The following is a 16,207-nucleotide window of genomic DNA, read 5'->3' as shown; positions in this document are numbered from 1 at the left end:
CCGAGCCCTGAAGGATGCTCTAGAGGCTAAGAGGCAGAGGTGAAGGGAGAGGGCATTGGAGGTGGAGGGAAGGAGAGGGCGTTCCCGGGCCTGCTGGGCCCGGAGTGGTCCTGGGGCCACAGGGTCAGAGCTGGGCATCCCGGTTCCCCGGGACCGAGGTCTGCTTCCATTCAGAGCTGATATTCTACCTGGCCCCGACATCCTTGAGACTCTGTGCCCTGAGTGCCCACCCAGGAGGGGGCCAGGGTCTCCTGCTGGGACCCAGTGGGTCAGGAGGAGTGGGGGGCGCCTGCTGTGAGCCCAGCCACTCCCTGCCTTCCACACCTGCTCCCTCCTGCCGCCGCCGCCGCCGCGCCCTTAGGTGTGTCCCCAGCCCAGCGGGAGGGAATCGTCATGATCCCGGCCTGTGGGGCCCTTTGCCACCCGATGGTATCTGCCTCCTCCGCCTACCAGGAACTGGAGGGCATCCGGAGCAGAGTCCGGCCCGGGCATCTCCGGGGGTTAATCATTGACAAGGAGCCCCGGAGTAGCTCCTGGAGGGGCCCGGCCTGCCAGAGTGCCGGAGAAGGCTGACTTTTTGGACATCCTCCTTAGCCTGCTTCTCCATATTTGGAAATGTTTACCCATCGCTCTGATCTATTGGGAGGGGAGGGGAGGGGAGGCGACTCCGGGGTGGGAAGGAGCAGGATTTGAATTCCTGCTTCCAGAAAAGAGGCTTTTCCCCTCCCCCTTTCCCCTTGCTCAGGAGGCCAAGCCCCGGCCCCCTCCTGCAGGACCTCCTTCCAGTTGAGGAAGAAGGGCGTGTGTGAGAGAGCTTCAGGGAGTGAGGGAGCACGCAGGGGAGAGCCGCCTCAGAGTGAGTACACACGTGTGTGAGCGGGTGGGGGGCCCGGGGGCTGCCCCTCCACTGGGGGCTGCCGGGAAGGGGCCAGGACGCCTCAGTCTGCACGGGTGGGGGGGGGGGTCTGCTGGGGCCTGAGCAGGGGGGGAGGTGATAGTGGGAATGTGTGTGTGGGAGTGTGTGTGAGAAAATTGTGTGTGCATCTGAGAAGTGTGGAGTGTGTGTGTGTGTGTGTGTGAAAGTGTGTGGTGTGTGTGTGAGAGGAGTGTGTGATTGTATATGTGTGTGTGGGGGAGTGTGATATGTGTGTGAGAATGGGAGTGGGAGTGTGTATATGTGTGTGTGGGAGTGTGATATGTGTGTGTGAGAGGAGTGTGTGATTGGATATGTGTGTGTGGAAGTGTGATATGTGTGTGAGAATGGGAGTGGGAGTGTGTATATGTGTGTGTGGGAGTGTGATATGTGTGTGTGAGAGGAGTGTGTGATTGGATATGTGTGTGTGGAAGTGTGATATGTGTGGAGAAGGGGGGAGGTATATTGTGTGGGGGGATATGTGTGTGGAGAAGGGTGGATTGGATATGTGTGTGGAGGGAGGGGAGGTGATGTGTGAGAATGGGAGGGGAGGTTATATGTGGGATGATATGTGTGGGGGGTGTGAAAATTGTGTGCATTTCTGAGAAGTGTGGAGTGTGTGTGTGTGTGGAGAGGGGGTGATTGATATGTGTGTGGGAGTGTGATATGTGTGTGAGAATGGGAGTGGAGGTGTATGTGTGTGTGGGGGTGATTTAAAGTGGGGGAGTGTGGATTGGATTGGGGAGTGTGATATGTGTGGGGTGGGGGTGTGGGAGGAAAGGGATGGTGTGGAGAATGGGGGGGTGTTTTTGGTGTGTGAGTGTGATGTGTGTGTGTGGGAGTGTGTGAGAAAATTGTGTGCATTTCTGAGAAGTGTGGAGTGTGTGTGTGTGTGAAAGTGTGTGGTGTGTGTGTGTGAGAGGAGTGTGTGATTGTATATTATTGTGGGAGTATGATATGTGTGGGGGGGAGTGGGAGTGTGTATATGTGTGAGTGTGGTGTATGTGTGTGGAGTGTTAAGAAAATTGTGTGATTTTGAGAAGTGGGAGTGTGTGGTGTGTGGTGTGGTGTGTGGGGGGTGTGGATTGTTTTGTGGAGTATGATATGTGTGTGGGAGTGGGAGTGGGAGTGTGTATATGTGTGTGAGTGTGAGTGTGATATGTGTAAGAAAATTGTGTGCATTTCTGAGAAGTGTGGGTGTGGGAGGTGGATGCGGTGGGGAGGGAAGTGTGATGTGGTTTGTTGTGTGAAAAAGGTGTGTATCCGAAAGTGTGGAGGCATGTATGACAATGTGTGTGGGTGTGATTGTAATGGGAGTGGGGTGGGGTGAGAGAATGTGTGTATATTTTTTTTAAATTTTTATCCAAAGGTGTAAGTTTTTGGAGGGGAGTGGATTGTGATTGTGTATTGTTGGAAGGGTTTGTTGCATTCCAAGGTGGAGGCAGTGTGAACATGTGGTGGTGGGGATTTATAAGTGAGTGGGGTGATATGTGAAGAAGGTGGGTGGGGGAGGTTTTGTGTGGGAGAATTGGTGTAAAGGGGTGTGGTGGGAGGGATTGAGGGTGAGAGAAATGTGTGCTCCACGTGTGGGGATGTGTGTGGGCCGGTGGAGGGGGGTGGATTTTTATGATGTGGAGGAGTGTGTGTGATTGTGTATGTATGTTTGGAGAAGTTGTGTGCATCCTGACAAGGTAGTGCATGTGTGTTGGAACGGTGGGAGGGGGGTTTTTTGTAATGTGGAGGGGTGGGATTGTGATTACTGTGTGATGTGTGTGGTTTGAGGTGTGTGTGTGTGTGTGTGTGGGAGGCCCCTCCCCTCGCCTCCCCCCTGCCGGTGGGGGCGGGTCCCTCCTCCAGACGGGCGGGGTGAAAGCTTGGGGGCCAGGTTCCCAGAGGCCGGAGGGAGCCAGAGACGGGGCCGGGGCTGTGTGTGGGGGGCCCAGGCGCAGCGACCGCACAGCCGGCTGGGGTGAGAGCCGCCCCCCCCTCCCCGGAGCGGGGGCGCTTGTGCGGGGTCTCGCTCTGCGCCAGGAGCCGGACCCCCGCGGGTGCACCCTGGGCTCGGCTCCTATTGGCCTCTTTCTGGCTTTTCCTCCTTCTCCCAGCTCCGCGCCCCGGCCGGCGTGCCTCAGTGGGACCGTCGGGCCCTCGGACGGAGGAGGGGAGGGCTGCGGGAGGAGATGCAGGGCCTGTGGGCCTGGCAGGTGCCCGGTGCGGGCACTGCCCTCCAACACCCTGGGCTTCTGCCCCGCAGGAGGTCCCCCTCCCTGTCCTGGGCCCACGGCCCCCCTGACACCCCACCCCCAACCACCCCCCTTTCTCGAATTGTGTGTGTGTCGGGCCCCACACTCTGCCCTTTATGTATTTTGCCAGTGCCCACTCACACAACACACCTCTCCTTCTCTTTCTCATAGATAATTGTGTGGCGCCACATGCCCCTCCCACCACACACCCTGCCTTCTTCTTTCTCATGATATTGTGTGTGGCGCACCACGCTCACACCACACCCACCCTCTGCCTTTCTTTCTCTAGAAATATTTGTGTGCCCACAGCTGCCACCCCACACAAATTTCTGCCTTCTCTTTTCCTAGATATTGTGTGTGTGTGTGCAACAACTGTCACATCCACAACCCATTTCTTTCTCATAGATATGTGTGTTGGCCCCAGCTCTCACCCACCACCAACATCTCTCCTTTCTTTTCTTTCTCTAGATGTGGGCACCCCTTAACACCCACTCACCTCACTCACACTCTCTGCCTTTCTCTTTCTCATAGATATGTGTGTGTGTGCACGTGCACACACAGCTGCTCACACTCACACACACACATTCTCTGCCTTTCTCTTTCTCATAGATGTGTGTGCACACACAGCTGCTCACACTCACACTCACACACACACTCTCTGCCTTTCTCTTTCTCAGATATGTGTGTGTGTGCATGTGCGCACACAGCTACTCACACTCACACACACATACTCTCTGCCTTTCTCTTTCTTATAGATGTGTGTGCACACACAGCTGCTCACACTCACACTCACACACACACTCTCTGCCTTTCTCTTTCTCAGATATGTGTGTGTGCACACAGCTGCTCACACTTACACTCACACTCACACCTGCACTCACATAATTCACACATGGCACCCCCACATTCACCCCTCCCCTCTCCTCTTCAGCTCTTAGTTCAGGAGCAGGGGGGCCCTTCTCTCCCCTCCTCCGCCCCCCGGGATGGCAGCCACCACCACCTCGGGCACCCCTCTCCCTGTCCCTGGACGGTGCCCACTCAGGCTGTTGCCAAGGGATGGCACAGCCTCCGGTCCTGCCCAAGGGACGCATGGGTACAAGGAGCTGGAGGCCGGGCCTCTAAGGGAATAATGTCTGTCCTGGAGACGGGGCTTTGTGGAGATAGGAGGGGGGACTGGGTTGAGCCTTGTTGTTCCTCCTCTAAGATGGGGCTGAAAGCAGGGCTTCCTATTTTGCAAGCTTAGATGAGATGCTCCATGGAAAGTGCATCGTAAAGTTTAGCAAACGTCGCCATTTTTGTCCTCACTGGGCCGGACTTGGAAGTCTTGGGTTGAAATCCTGGTTCATCTCTTGGCGAGACCCTCACCCCCTTTGGGACATCCCTCCCTTCCCTCGTCTGGGAAATGGCAGACTTGGATGCAAGGATTTCCTCGTTTCTCCTCGCCCTGGGTGGTAGCAGGACCTTTCTGAGGTGTGATGTCCCCCTCCCCAGGTTCCATGGTGTCGCCACTCACCATAAAAGGCTCCTGACTTCTGCCCTATAGATGGTGAGGTAGGAAATCTGGGAGCGTTGCTGGCTCCCTAGCCCCCAGCTTCCATCCGGCTGCCGGTCAGAATTGTGGGCTTCTCAGCCAGCACCAGCACCGTCTTCGAGCTGGAGGAGACCCCAGGGATCATTTAGGGCAGCCCTCTGACAGGGAGGGACACTGAGGCTCAGAAGTTGGCAGCCATGACTTTTCCTGCCTTAACATACCCTTCTGCTTTGGTGTTTCAATCAAACCGGAACATGTGTGGATCCCCACAGAAATCTTGCCTTTTCTCATCTCCTTGTATTTGTCCCCGTTCTCTTTTCCATGTCTGGGGGGGAGGGGGATTTCTTCCTACTGACACCCAGGGAAATCATTCTTTCATTTAAGCCCCAGTTCTAGCTCTCCCTCCATGAAGATTTCCCTGATTTCATTTGTCCAGTGTAGGAACTTGTCTTGCTTGACACTGCATGTTTGCATAATAATAATAATAATAATAATAAAAAGAAAAGAAAGACTTGCTTTTCTGGCCTTCGCAGTGGAGGGGGTCCTACTTAAGGTGTGTGTGTGGGAGGGGGGCAAGGATGCAGACCTGAAAATAAAATGAATTTTGAAAAAAGAGATCTCCCTGATCCCTGCAGCTGGAAGTGATTCCTTCCTCCCCACAGCAATTACTCATCAACTATTTGGTAAATACTTGATTCCAGGTGCGGAGGTCCAGGGATAAGGGTGAAATCATCCCCGCTTTCAATAGGCTGAGATTCTATTGGCCGGGTTAGTGGGGGGAGGACCAGGGCAAATGCTTCCTATTTAGAAGGTGCATTTTTTGAGGGTAGCAGAATGACTGGAGCAGAGTTATTGGAGGCCCTAATATGATTGGAGGCTACAGAATGATTGGTGGCCCTAATATGATTGGAAGCAGAACGACTGGAGGCCCTAATATGATTGGAGTTAGCAGAATTTGGAGGCAGCAGAATGATTGGGGGCAGTAGAATGATTGGAGGCCCCGTATGACTGGGGGCAGCAGTAGCTGGAGAGAAGGAGCAGGAAATGTGGGAGGAGGCTGAAGCCTCTCATCTCTTGGGTCTCAGCTCTCCTCTGACCTCTGTTATCATGAGGTATGTATGTTCTTTACCTTTGTACTAGCTTGTTAGAGGCAACTTGACCTCATATAACATCCCATATAAAGAATGGGAGCCGTGAGTCAGGAGGCCTGGGATTGAGTCCCGTAGCATGGGTTCCCTAGCATGGGGATTGAGGGCACCCCAGTTTCCCTCTCCGGGCTCAGCCATAAAGTGAGTGGGGTGGGATGAATGGGGCGGTCTGAAAGGGCTTTTCCATTACTGGGTGTCGGATCCTCGGATGTGGCCGAATCAGCACCTGGTCAGCGTTTGCCCCATCCAGCTGCTGATCCTCCCGAAGGCACCAGATTTTCCCAAGCAAAGGGGGGGAAACCCCCCACCTCTCCTCTGGATTAGTGGATTGTAAGGTGCTTGAGGTTAGGGAGTATTAACTCTTGGCTTTTCGTGTCTCCTGCTCTTAGTGCTCTCAAGGTCTCTCTTAAGAACATGGGTGGTAGGACATGGGAGACCCTGATCAATCAGCTTAGCCTCTAGTTTACCTTTCATCCATGTTGGCTGATTACTTGCTACAGATCTGCTTCTGGGAAATGTATCAGGTGCTACTTATGTCTTCTGACCAGAGCCTTGCCATTTCCCAGCAGAAGAATGGGACTTCCCTTTTCCTGAACTTCCTCTTGATCCAAGGCTATCTTGGTGATAGATGAACCCTGGAGGCAGATTTAAAACCAGATCTGAAAAATGAGCCTTGTTTGTTTGCTCACCAACCTCCTGAGGCTTAGAGAGGAGAATTACAGAAGATTAAATGAAAATAAAATAAATAAAATTTAAATTAAAAAAAAAAATGAGGGTCAACAATCAGGACAGACTTTCGGGGCCTATGGCTTGAATCTTTTTTCCTCAGGCAGTCTTAGACTGTTAAAGGCCAGAAGGATTTTTAGAGTCTGGGGTCTCTGATTTCAGAAATAAAGAGGTCAGCCAAGATCACAGATTTGGACAATGGAAGACATTTATTAGAAGTCTTCTTTTTATAGCTGAGTCTTAGAGAAGCAAAATGACATGGCCATGAGCGCACAGCCTCGCCTCTTCCCACAGGTGGGATCCCACAAGTACTTTCTTCTTTGACTCTAAGTTTTCCTCTCAGGCAGGAGGTAGAATGCAGATCTCACTGGCTCTCTGCCGTGGATTTGGAAGCATTTATGCATTGGACCTACTATGTGTCAAGGTATTGGACTGAGGCAGACCAAAGACCAGATTGCAATCATCTCCTGCACTTATGGGAAACCACTGGTTACTGTTGTCCCTACAGCTGTACTTAGAGCAGGTTTCACTCTCTAGATTTTGACCTAATCGAGATTTTTTTTTTTTTATTAAAGGAAAGCTATTATAGACATTTTCTGAAATATAAATGAAATTTAAATAGAAAACAACCAATGACATTACATCTAACATTTAATTCTCCTTGGAATTTTAGCCTGGAATTGGAAAGCTCTCTAATACCTGCTAATTTAGATTAAATTTAAATACCATTAATTGGCTGGTGGTAGGTTGGTCTGGAGCTCTGTCTGTTGGCAAAGCTCTTCAGGCTTCCCTTCATGTTTGACCATGATTTCTTTTTCTGGGGGACAATTTCATTAGAGGAGAAGCTTGCTAAGATGGATCACTTTGAGCAGAGTCAAGGAGAATGGTGGGGAAGTGGTGACCCCAGCAAATCCATTGAATAAAATGTTGGAAGGTCCCATTTATTTTCTTCTGGTTAGAGGCAATAATTCTTTATTCATTGTTGAGTTTATGCTAGGCGTTGCTTAATATAAGCAAAAACCAGAAATATTTTCTTGCTCCGAGGAATGTATGTTCTAATGGGGAAAGAAAACATAAAGGGGAACAGAAAAATGGAGGTGAGTGGGAGAGGGGCGAGAATCATGCTAGCAAAAGAGCTAAAACCCAAAACTCTTTCCTTGTGTAGGAATATAGTTGTCAAGCCTGGGGCACCATTAGCAAAGGTAGGAGGGTGACCATAGTTGGCTGGCTGGGCCTTTCCCTAAAGTGGAGGTCCTGGGAAAAGGGGATGTTATGGCAGAGGGAGGCTCCAGAGCGAGTAGGAGGCCCCAGGCATTAAGGGAGTGCGGCAGTCCTGAAGGGCAAAGAATTCTGAGCATCTCATCTTGCTCCTTACTCTCCTAAGCTGCTTGTATCCCCTCACAAAGATCTTGTTTTGTATTGTGGAGAGATTTGGGAGGGGGGTATCTTTTGCCCCTCCCTTCATTCCTAAAGACAGGGAGCCTCTGGACATCTTGGCTTTTCATGGCTTCACCAGCCCCAGAGGAGGGGGCTGTTACCCTGAGGGCTGAAGAGCCAAGAGCAAAGTATCAGTGCTACTCTACCTCACAGATCAGCGATCCTAACATAGGAGACCTAGCGGGGACCTCCAAGTCCATCCTCCATATTTTAAAGGTGGAGAAATTGAGACTTGGGGGATTTAAGTGAGTACTTAGGTCAGGGATTGGGCCCCAGTTTCTCCTAAGCCTGAAGGAGCACTTTGTGGCCCTCTTCTCGGTCCAGGTACCACTTCCCGCACTCTAGCCTTAGTCCTGGTGTTCTTTTATTTCAATAAGATTCAGAACCTTGCCCCTCCCCTTCCCAGGGTTAGGTTATTTGGTGTATCCAGGACTTCCCCCTTTAAGTAAACTCTATCCTTCCCTTCTGTCTACAGCACTGCTCCTGTTCAACCCAATCAATCTTTTCCAAGATCTTACAGCTTCTTTGTGTTGGGAGAAGCCATAGTCCTTAACTTGGGGTATACAGAGAAAGGGACAACCAGAGACCTTTGGGAGGTCCCTCCTGGGTGGCTCTCTTATTCTATGGCCATTTCTAAACCTTGCCCATCACTCACACTCAGGCTGCCCTCAGCCCCTGCCCACTGCAGCCTTGGTCTGGATGAATGTGGCTGATCTTAGCCAGAACCAAGCCATCCTTTTGCTCCTGTCCCTTCCCATCATCCTGTCCCAGGTCTCCCACTGCTTTCTTCCATACCAAACTGCTTTTCTTTCAGGGGAATCTTTGGACAGTATCAGACACTAGACCTGTAGTTTTATTGGTTTAGAGAAAGGATTTCTTTATCTGGTCTTTCTCCTTGTGTAGCTTCACTTCTTTGTGGCCACTAAGTCTTAGACAGTTGTCCAGAGTGACGTTTCTTGGTCAGTCCCCTGAGATTTAGAATCTAAACCCCACTTTTTCTGGTTTTGGGGTGAACTTTCCCCACATAGCTTCACTTCTTCATGGCCACTTAGTCTTGGAGAGTTGACCACAGCAAAGTTTCTTGGTCAGAGTTGCCTGAGATTTAGATTCTAAACCCCATTTTTTTCCCATTTTTGAGGTGAACTCTATCAGGTTGTATCTCATCAAGGAACAAGGTAACTAATATTTCTCCACAAATAAGCTCCTAGAGGGCAGGGATTCTCATCACTGATGTCTATACGCAATAGGTGTCTAAAAAATAGTTGTTGAGTTCAATCAGTTATGCATTTATTAAGTACTTGCTGTGTGCTGGGCACCGTGACAAAAATGAACAGGTGCCTTTTCTCCTAGAGCCGACATCCTTTATCTGAATTAAATGAATGAAATCCCCAGTGCCCCGTCTCCTTTCCTGCACACGTTTGGTTATCTTGCGGGTTATTGCTCCGGCTCTTTGAGTAAGAGTTCAGCCTGAAGTAGACTTGTGATTAAAACAAACAAACAAACGAGCTCCCTCTCCATCCTGAGTGCCCGGCCATGGGAAGAAGCCTCTTCAGGGGTGAAGGGAAGCTCGGCTCCTCGGAGACCTCCCAGGAGGCCTGGAGCAGCCCTCGCTTATTAGGTAATGGCATCTCTTGCCTGGAGGCCGAACCGGGCCCTTCAGGAGTCGGGAAGGAAGTCGTTTTCCCCTGTTGACATCATGGCATAATTGGATACTCTGACCAGGGTGGTATTTCTTTTTAAAAATTTAAATATTTCCTCTTTTTGTCCTTCGAAGCAGCAGGTATTGGTTTTTTCCGGAAGCAGTTTCTTCTGGCAGAAGCCAATTTCATCGTTCTTGAGGATTATTAGTGAGTCATGTGGCTTCTCGGGGCACAAGGCCATCTGGTTCAGACTGCACTTTGTAACCTGAATGGGCCTCCAGCCCGGGCAGCTGAGAACCGGGTGAGGGACTGGAGATGCTGGGCCTGGGAAGGGAAGATGGGGTGGGGAAGTGAAGGCACCATTTATTTAGCGCCTTCTGGATGCGACCCATTTTACAGTAACCCTGGGAGACATCTCTAATTCAGTTATGGAAACTGAGGCAAACGGGTTAAGGGACAGAGCTAGCCGGTGTCTCGGCTGGATTTGAGTTGAGCTCTTTCTGACTCTGGTTCTAGCACATTAGAGGTCAGAAGTCTTGGGGACCGAGTTTAGAATGAGGGGACACGGGTTCAAACTCTGCCTTGGATGCTTGTGGTCTTTGTGAACTAGGGCAAGTCATAACCTCCCTGAGCGACAAGTGGGTCAGTCAGCCGATCATCTGGACGATGCCGTGGTTAGAGCCGTCTGTCCCAACCTGTCTGGCTGCCTCGGGAGTCAATGGGGTCCAGGTGATCTCACACAACTGGGGGTCCCCTGCATGACAACCATCAGTCTCTGGCAGTTGATAATTCTAGAAAAATCAAAATGTGATTTTTGAAAGGGCCTCTAACTTGTCCCTCAGAGCAATGGAAACTTTATTTTCATTTGAATTGCTTTGGGGATGACATGGCATCTGTTTCCTGAGCCCATAGCAGCCCTCACTCTGACCTGCTTTGACTTACCTGTGCAATACTGGGTTCCCCAGAGGGAAGCTAGTCCCTCGAGGGCAGGGATTCTTTAGGCAGCCAGCACTGAGATTGATTTCATCGTTTCTTATTCCTTACGACCTAAGGATCTTGCAGCAGAAATTATGGGTTTGCAGCTCTTGCCTGAACAGGACTTTAGGTGCCATCTATTCCAGTCCCCTCCTTTTGCCTCAGTTTCCTTATCTGTAAAATGGGGTTAATAACAGGGATGGTTGAGAGGATCAAATGGGATAGAAAAGCACTATATAAATATTGGCTCTCCTTTATTTTGGAGACTTGAACTTGCTTCAGACGCAAGGCTTTCAGTGGCAAAATGGGAATCTCTGTTGCATAGAGGGCAATTCCTCACCTCAGAGTTCCCTGTACTGGTGAAGTGAGAGGTTTGGCCCCTAAAATAGAGGAGGAAACTACTGTTGTAGAAACCCTCCATGATTATAGATCTTAAACTAAAGATTTTCACATTGGTCCTTCCATTTAGTCTTCCCTCTTTCCTGTACAATGGACAGATGTGCCTGTTTTGCAGACCAGAAAACTGAGGCACAGACTGGTGACATCAGCTACTTTCTCCCCATCCAAAGCTTGACTCATAGCTTAGATAGAAATCCGGGCCTGGCTTCCTGCCCTTCTCTTCCCCTCCTCCCTCCAGCTTCTCCGAGGCTGTTTCCATGTCCGCGTATTGCGGATTTGGGCTGTCTGGAGATTTCCCAATGGTTTTCCTGAATTTGGGAGGGTTCCCTCAGAAATGCCCAGAACTGCTTCCTAGACCTCCTGGAGTGCCTGAGGAGGAAGGAAATTCCCAGAGAGATCACTTAACGGTATCCTTTTGGAGTATTCCCAAGGATGGGAGGGAGTCTGTTTGTCCAGTGGAACCTTTTATTCAGTAAATTAATATTTCAAAGGCCTTCTCGAATGGAACATCTGATCATTCCGGTGGCCTAATTTTGAGGGTTCTGGGAGCCCGCTCATCCGCTACCGGATGCGTCACGTGGATGGTTGTAAATGTGTAAATGTGACCGGCCTTTTCACCCCCTTCAGACCACAGAAGAAAAACGATTTAAAATCCTGCTTTACCGTATCCAGTTCAGATTTGTATGAAACATTGGAAGGGAGGCAGCTAGCTTAATGGCTAGGGCCTGGCACCTAGTAGATACTGAATAAATGTTTATTGATGGGCTGATAGGGGACTGATGGTGGCGACCGAAAGGAGAATCTTCAGCTAGAGGGGACCTTGTCGGTCCCTGATGAACTCTGATACTCGATGACTTGCTTATAGCTACTTGGTAATAAGCAAGATGGGGTTTGAAACCAGTACTTCTGATAACAAATTCTACTTTCTTTTCCATTACATAATTTCCATTATAAACTGGGCTCCATTTTGACTCTTACAGCTCTGTCTCTAGGCAAGTCTGGTGGCTCGGGCAGCTCAATAAGAGTAGAAGTTGCCAACCTTATCAAGGAAGGGAGTTTCCATGTTGGAATCTCCCACACTGGTAAAATCACAGGTGGGGACATCTGTCATTCTCCAGAACTCCCCCGATTTTGAAAGACTCGATTCCTTGTCTAGGACCCAGGTTTAGATCCTCTCAGGCTCTCTATTATTACCCTTGACAATCATAGAGAAATTGTCGTTTTTTGTCTTTTATATCTTCTTTCAGCAAAGCCCCACAAAGACTGGTGTTGGTTTTGCAGCTGGCTGTAGCCTTTACAAAGTGATTTACATACATTACCTTCTTGGAGCCTCATAATAACCCTTTGAGGTACAGTCTGATTAGCCCCATTTTAAAAATGAGGAAGCTGTGGTTCTGAAGGTGAGAGACTCCCCCACAGTCACCCAGTCTGCAGGCTCCAGAGCTCTCCCCTATCCCTTGTCCCTCGCCTTTTAATTCCGTTTCTGGATCTGGGTCTTCTCTCGGCCCAGGAACCCTTGGTTCTGAGCTAGCACCAAAGACGACATTATTTGGCCTGGGCTGGGAACTCTTGGAGTTGTGAAGAAGGTTCCCATTAAGTCCCAGGAGTGATACAAGCAATTACTTCTTGCCAGATTGATGGTAGCAGACGCAGACCTGTCCCTAACACTTTCTGATTGAATCCAAAGGGGGCCAGAAGGCATTTTTTTCAAAGTCCAGTGATTTTCCTCCATCTCTCCTCAAAGCTCTTCTCACAACATTGTCTAACAGGTGATTGTCATTCCTGAAAAAATAAAAATAATTTTAAAGAGAATTAATGTATTGAAAACAATGAAGAAGATTAGGGACCGGGACTCAAGCTGATGAGCATTAATCAAGTACAGTTTTTAGTCATATCTGACCTTTCCTGATGCCATTTGAGGTTTCTTGGCAAAGAAACTGGAGAGATTCACCATTGCCTTCTCCAGATTGTTTTACAGATGAGAAAACTGAGGCAATTAGGGTTAAGTGATTTGGCCAGCTAGGAAATGTCTGAGGTCAGTGGAAACTCAACTTTTTAGTCTTCTGAAAAGTCACGGATGAGGGCACTGGGCACTGTGAGCAAGGAGGCTCCTGGGAAATCCTTGGGTTTCAATTACCAGTGGCTAGCTTGGACCGGTCAGAACAGAGCCTCTGAGGCCATCCCACCTAATTTTGTCGAGGTCCCCTAATCCACCTGTCTCTTATTCAGAGAATCAATTTTAGAAAATTGATATCTATAGCCACAAGCATATCTACATACATGTATGCGTGTAATTATTATGTATATAGCAGTAACACACATCTACATGTATTAATACAGATATACCAATGTATACATATATGTAGTGATATATATATGTAGTATATATGTGTTAATATATGTATGTGTATATGTAGTTATATACACATACAAATACATATTAATATATAGATATTAATATACATACACGTGTATATATATAGTACTATATGTCCCCAACTATTAATATATACACGTGTACATGTAATAACACACATTAATATACCTATATGTATAGGGTGTATAGCAATATGCAGACATGTGTATATAGTAATATATACCCCCATGTATATTAATATAAATACACGTATATATAGTACCATATACCCATTAATATATACCTATATATAGTATATGTATGTTTAGTATATATTTATATTAATATACACATGTGTATATAGCAATACATACACACACACATACATATACACATATTGATATATACACACATGTGTGTGTATATATAGTATTGTCTACACAGCCACCCAAATAAAGCCAGCATAACACAGTGGCTAGACAGCTGGTTTCAGAATCAAGTAGAGCTGGTTTTCGATTCGCCTTCTGCCACAAATGGCAGCTCCCAGGGTGGCCCCGGGTGAGGTACCAGATTCCCAGCATCCTCATTGGCAGCTCCCAGAGACTCTGGGCCGCTCGTCATCGGCAGAAGGAGTCTCCTCATGAGGGAGTTCTTGAGAACTAATAGGGACCCGTGGTCCTAGAATAACAAGTGAGATTTGTAAGACACTTTGCATCCAGTTTCTTATCTGGTCCAAATGCTAGACCTGAGGGCTGCCCTTCTGAAGGATGGGCCTCTATTTCCCAGGTGAGCAGCAGCCCTAGAGGCAGTATGGGGCTTGGGGGTTAAAGGACCTTCACCCTGTCCCTGCTTTTGCTTTAAGAGTCACCTCATTGAGCAGAGGAAAAACCCTAGTGATAGATTCTGTGAGCGGAACAAGGTCATGCCGTTGGGTGGCAGAGCCAGGATTCTTTCTCCAGACTCCCTGAAGGCAGTGTGTGTCCCCCATGTTTGCAGCGGCTCTGATGGCCTTGGGAGAGCAGCTTTCAGCTTCTTACACCAGTGCCTTGCTCTTGCTCAGCCACTGGCTCTGTAAGAAGAGCAGAGATGGCCCTGTGGTTTCCGGCTGGGTTGCACCACAGAACCAGCCATTCTGTCTCTAGCATCTCCAAAATGGCCCGAGAAGGTTTGCAGAGGGCCCCAGAACCCCTCCTCCCCCCGGTTCTCCTGGGATTGGATGGCTAAACTTGATTAGTATCTCTCTCTGCATCGGCTCTACCCCTTTAGCTTTGCTTCCTAGGCTCTACCCCCTCCTCCCGGTTTGTAATCTTTCCAAACCTCGTGTGTGTGGGGCCCCTGAGCGCCACGTCTCCCCTCGGCCCCGGGGCGCTTCCCCGCTCTGCGGCCCCTGAACTCTAGGTCCCCCCGAGTGGTCAGAGGACCTGCCACTTTCCTCCTTGCTCCACCGCTCCCGTATCGTCAGACGAGGTCACCAGCGGTTCCCTTGTCCCAGTGTAGCCCATTTACGAGCCACGTAGACCTGACTGGAGACGGAGTTATTTGGTCAGCAGGAGAACATGTGACTGGGTTCTGTGGAGACTAAAAGGAAGAGTTTGGGGTACTAGAGCTCAAACCCTCTGTTCTTCATGTGTTTATTGAGCACTGACTGTGAGCCAGGTGTGTGCCCTGAGGGGCTACATTCTATCAAGGAGACCCCCTTGCACATATGGGTGGATACAAAATGGACACAAGATATCTGTGTGTAGGAGTCCCAGCAGTGGGGAGGAATCGGGAAAGACTTTCAAACAGACACTTAAACCGAGTCTTGAGGGAAACCAGGGATCTGTGGGACAGAGGCATGGAGAACGGTGTGGGCAAAGATCTGGAGGTGGGAGATGGAGTGTCATGGATGAGTAATAGCACAGTGTGGCTGAACCATAGACCACGTGGAAGGAAACCAGGTGAGAAAAGACTGGACTGGATCCAGCCTGAAGTTTCCAATGGCATTCTCAAGAGTTTAAATTTGTCCTTGGGGTGATGATAGAACCACTAGAGTTTGGGTAGTGGGGGGACCTGCTCGGACCTGGGCTTTCCAGGGACCTCTTGGTCAGCTGCCATCATAAGCCCAATCAGAGAGGACCCAAGACTCTTTTCTCTTAAATCCTTGACCGTTTGCTCTATTTATATTATGCTATAAGACTGCAGCAGAGCCTCTATATTATTAGCCGGGAATGATGGGAAGGCTAAGCAGGCTTTTACCTAACAGATAACAACACTCTTGGGCGCTTTCCGATTGGGACTTGCTTAGTAGGAATAAGTCTTGTCTCTTCCTGAACCCCTTTTCTCATCCCAATAAGGGGAACTCATTCAGTGAGCTCCAGTGAGAGCCCAAGTGGTCCATAGATGATGGGCTTCCAGGAGCAGGACTCAGACTTTGTGCCATTAGATGCAAATTCAGAGACTTGAATCCAAGCCTTTTCTAAGATCCAGGCCTTTGGGCTCTCAAAACCCAGGGTGGCAGCTATTAGCAGAGATGAGGTTTAGGGCGCTTTGCTGCTGGGCCATTGCGGTGATGCAAATCATTTTCACCAGACTTAAAAATAAATAAATAAATCCCCACTGGCAAGCTATATTTAGGGTTTCTATAGCCACGTGTGAATAGGGCTGAGAAAAGGAGCAGATTTGGACTTAAGGGCTTTATGTGAGCTTCGGAAGGCCAAAGCTGACTCAGAGTGTACCGTTTTCTATACATGATGCTCAGCCTTCACTATTTCTGTCTGGGGCTCCTCCATTCCTCCCCTTACTGAGGCTGGCAACTTTGGAGTCATCCTCAGTTCTGCCCTCTCTCTACTCCTATCCT

General features: G+C 49.2%; 1 protein-coding gene across 7 annotated transcripts in view; it reads left to right on the top strand.

Annotated features, from left to right (window-relative positions):
• Window positions 1-16,207, top strand: part of LPP (LIM domain containing preferred translocation partner in lipoma) — a 626,695-nt gene that overhangs the window by 52,818 nt on the left and 557,670 nt on the right. For 2 of the 7 annotated variants that reach the window (XM_031957440.1, XM_031957439.1), the window contains exon 1: window positions 667-856. The exons of the other annotated variants lie outside the window; for them this stretch is intronic. The gene's annotated coding sequence lies outside the window, so the exon portion shown is untranslated. Of the gene's footprint in view, window positions 1-666; window positions 857-16,207 lie in introns of those variants that run through there. 7 annotated transcript variants of the gene reach the window in all.

This window comes from Sarcophilus harrisii, chromosome 3 (genome assembly GCF_902635505.1).
Source record: "Sarcophilus harrisii chromosome 3, mSarHar1.11, whole genome shotgun sequence".
NCBI lineage: Eukaryota > Metazoa > Chordata > Mammalia > Dasyuromorphia > Dasyuridae > Sarcophilus > Sarcophilus harrisii.
This window is presented reverse-complemented; position numbering and strand designations above follow the sequence as displayed.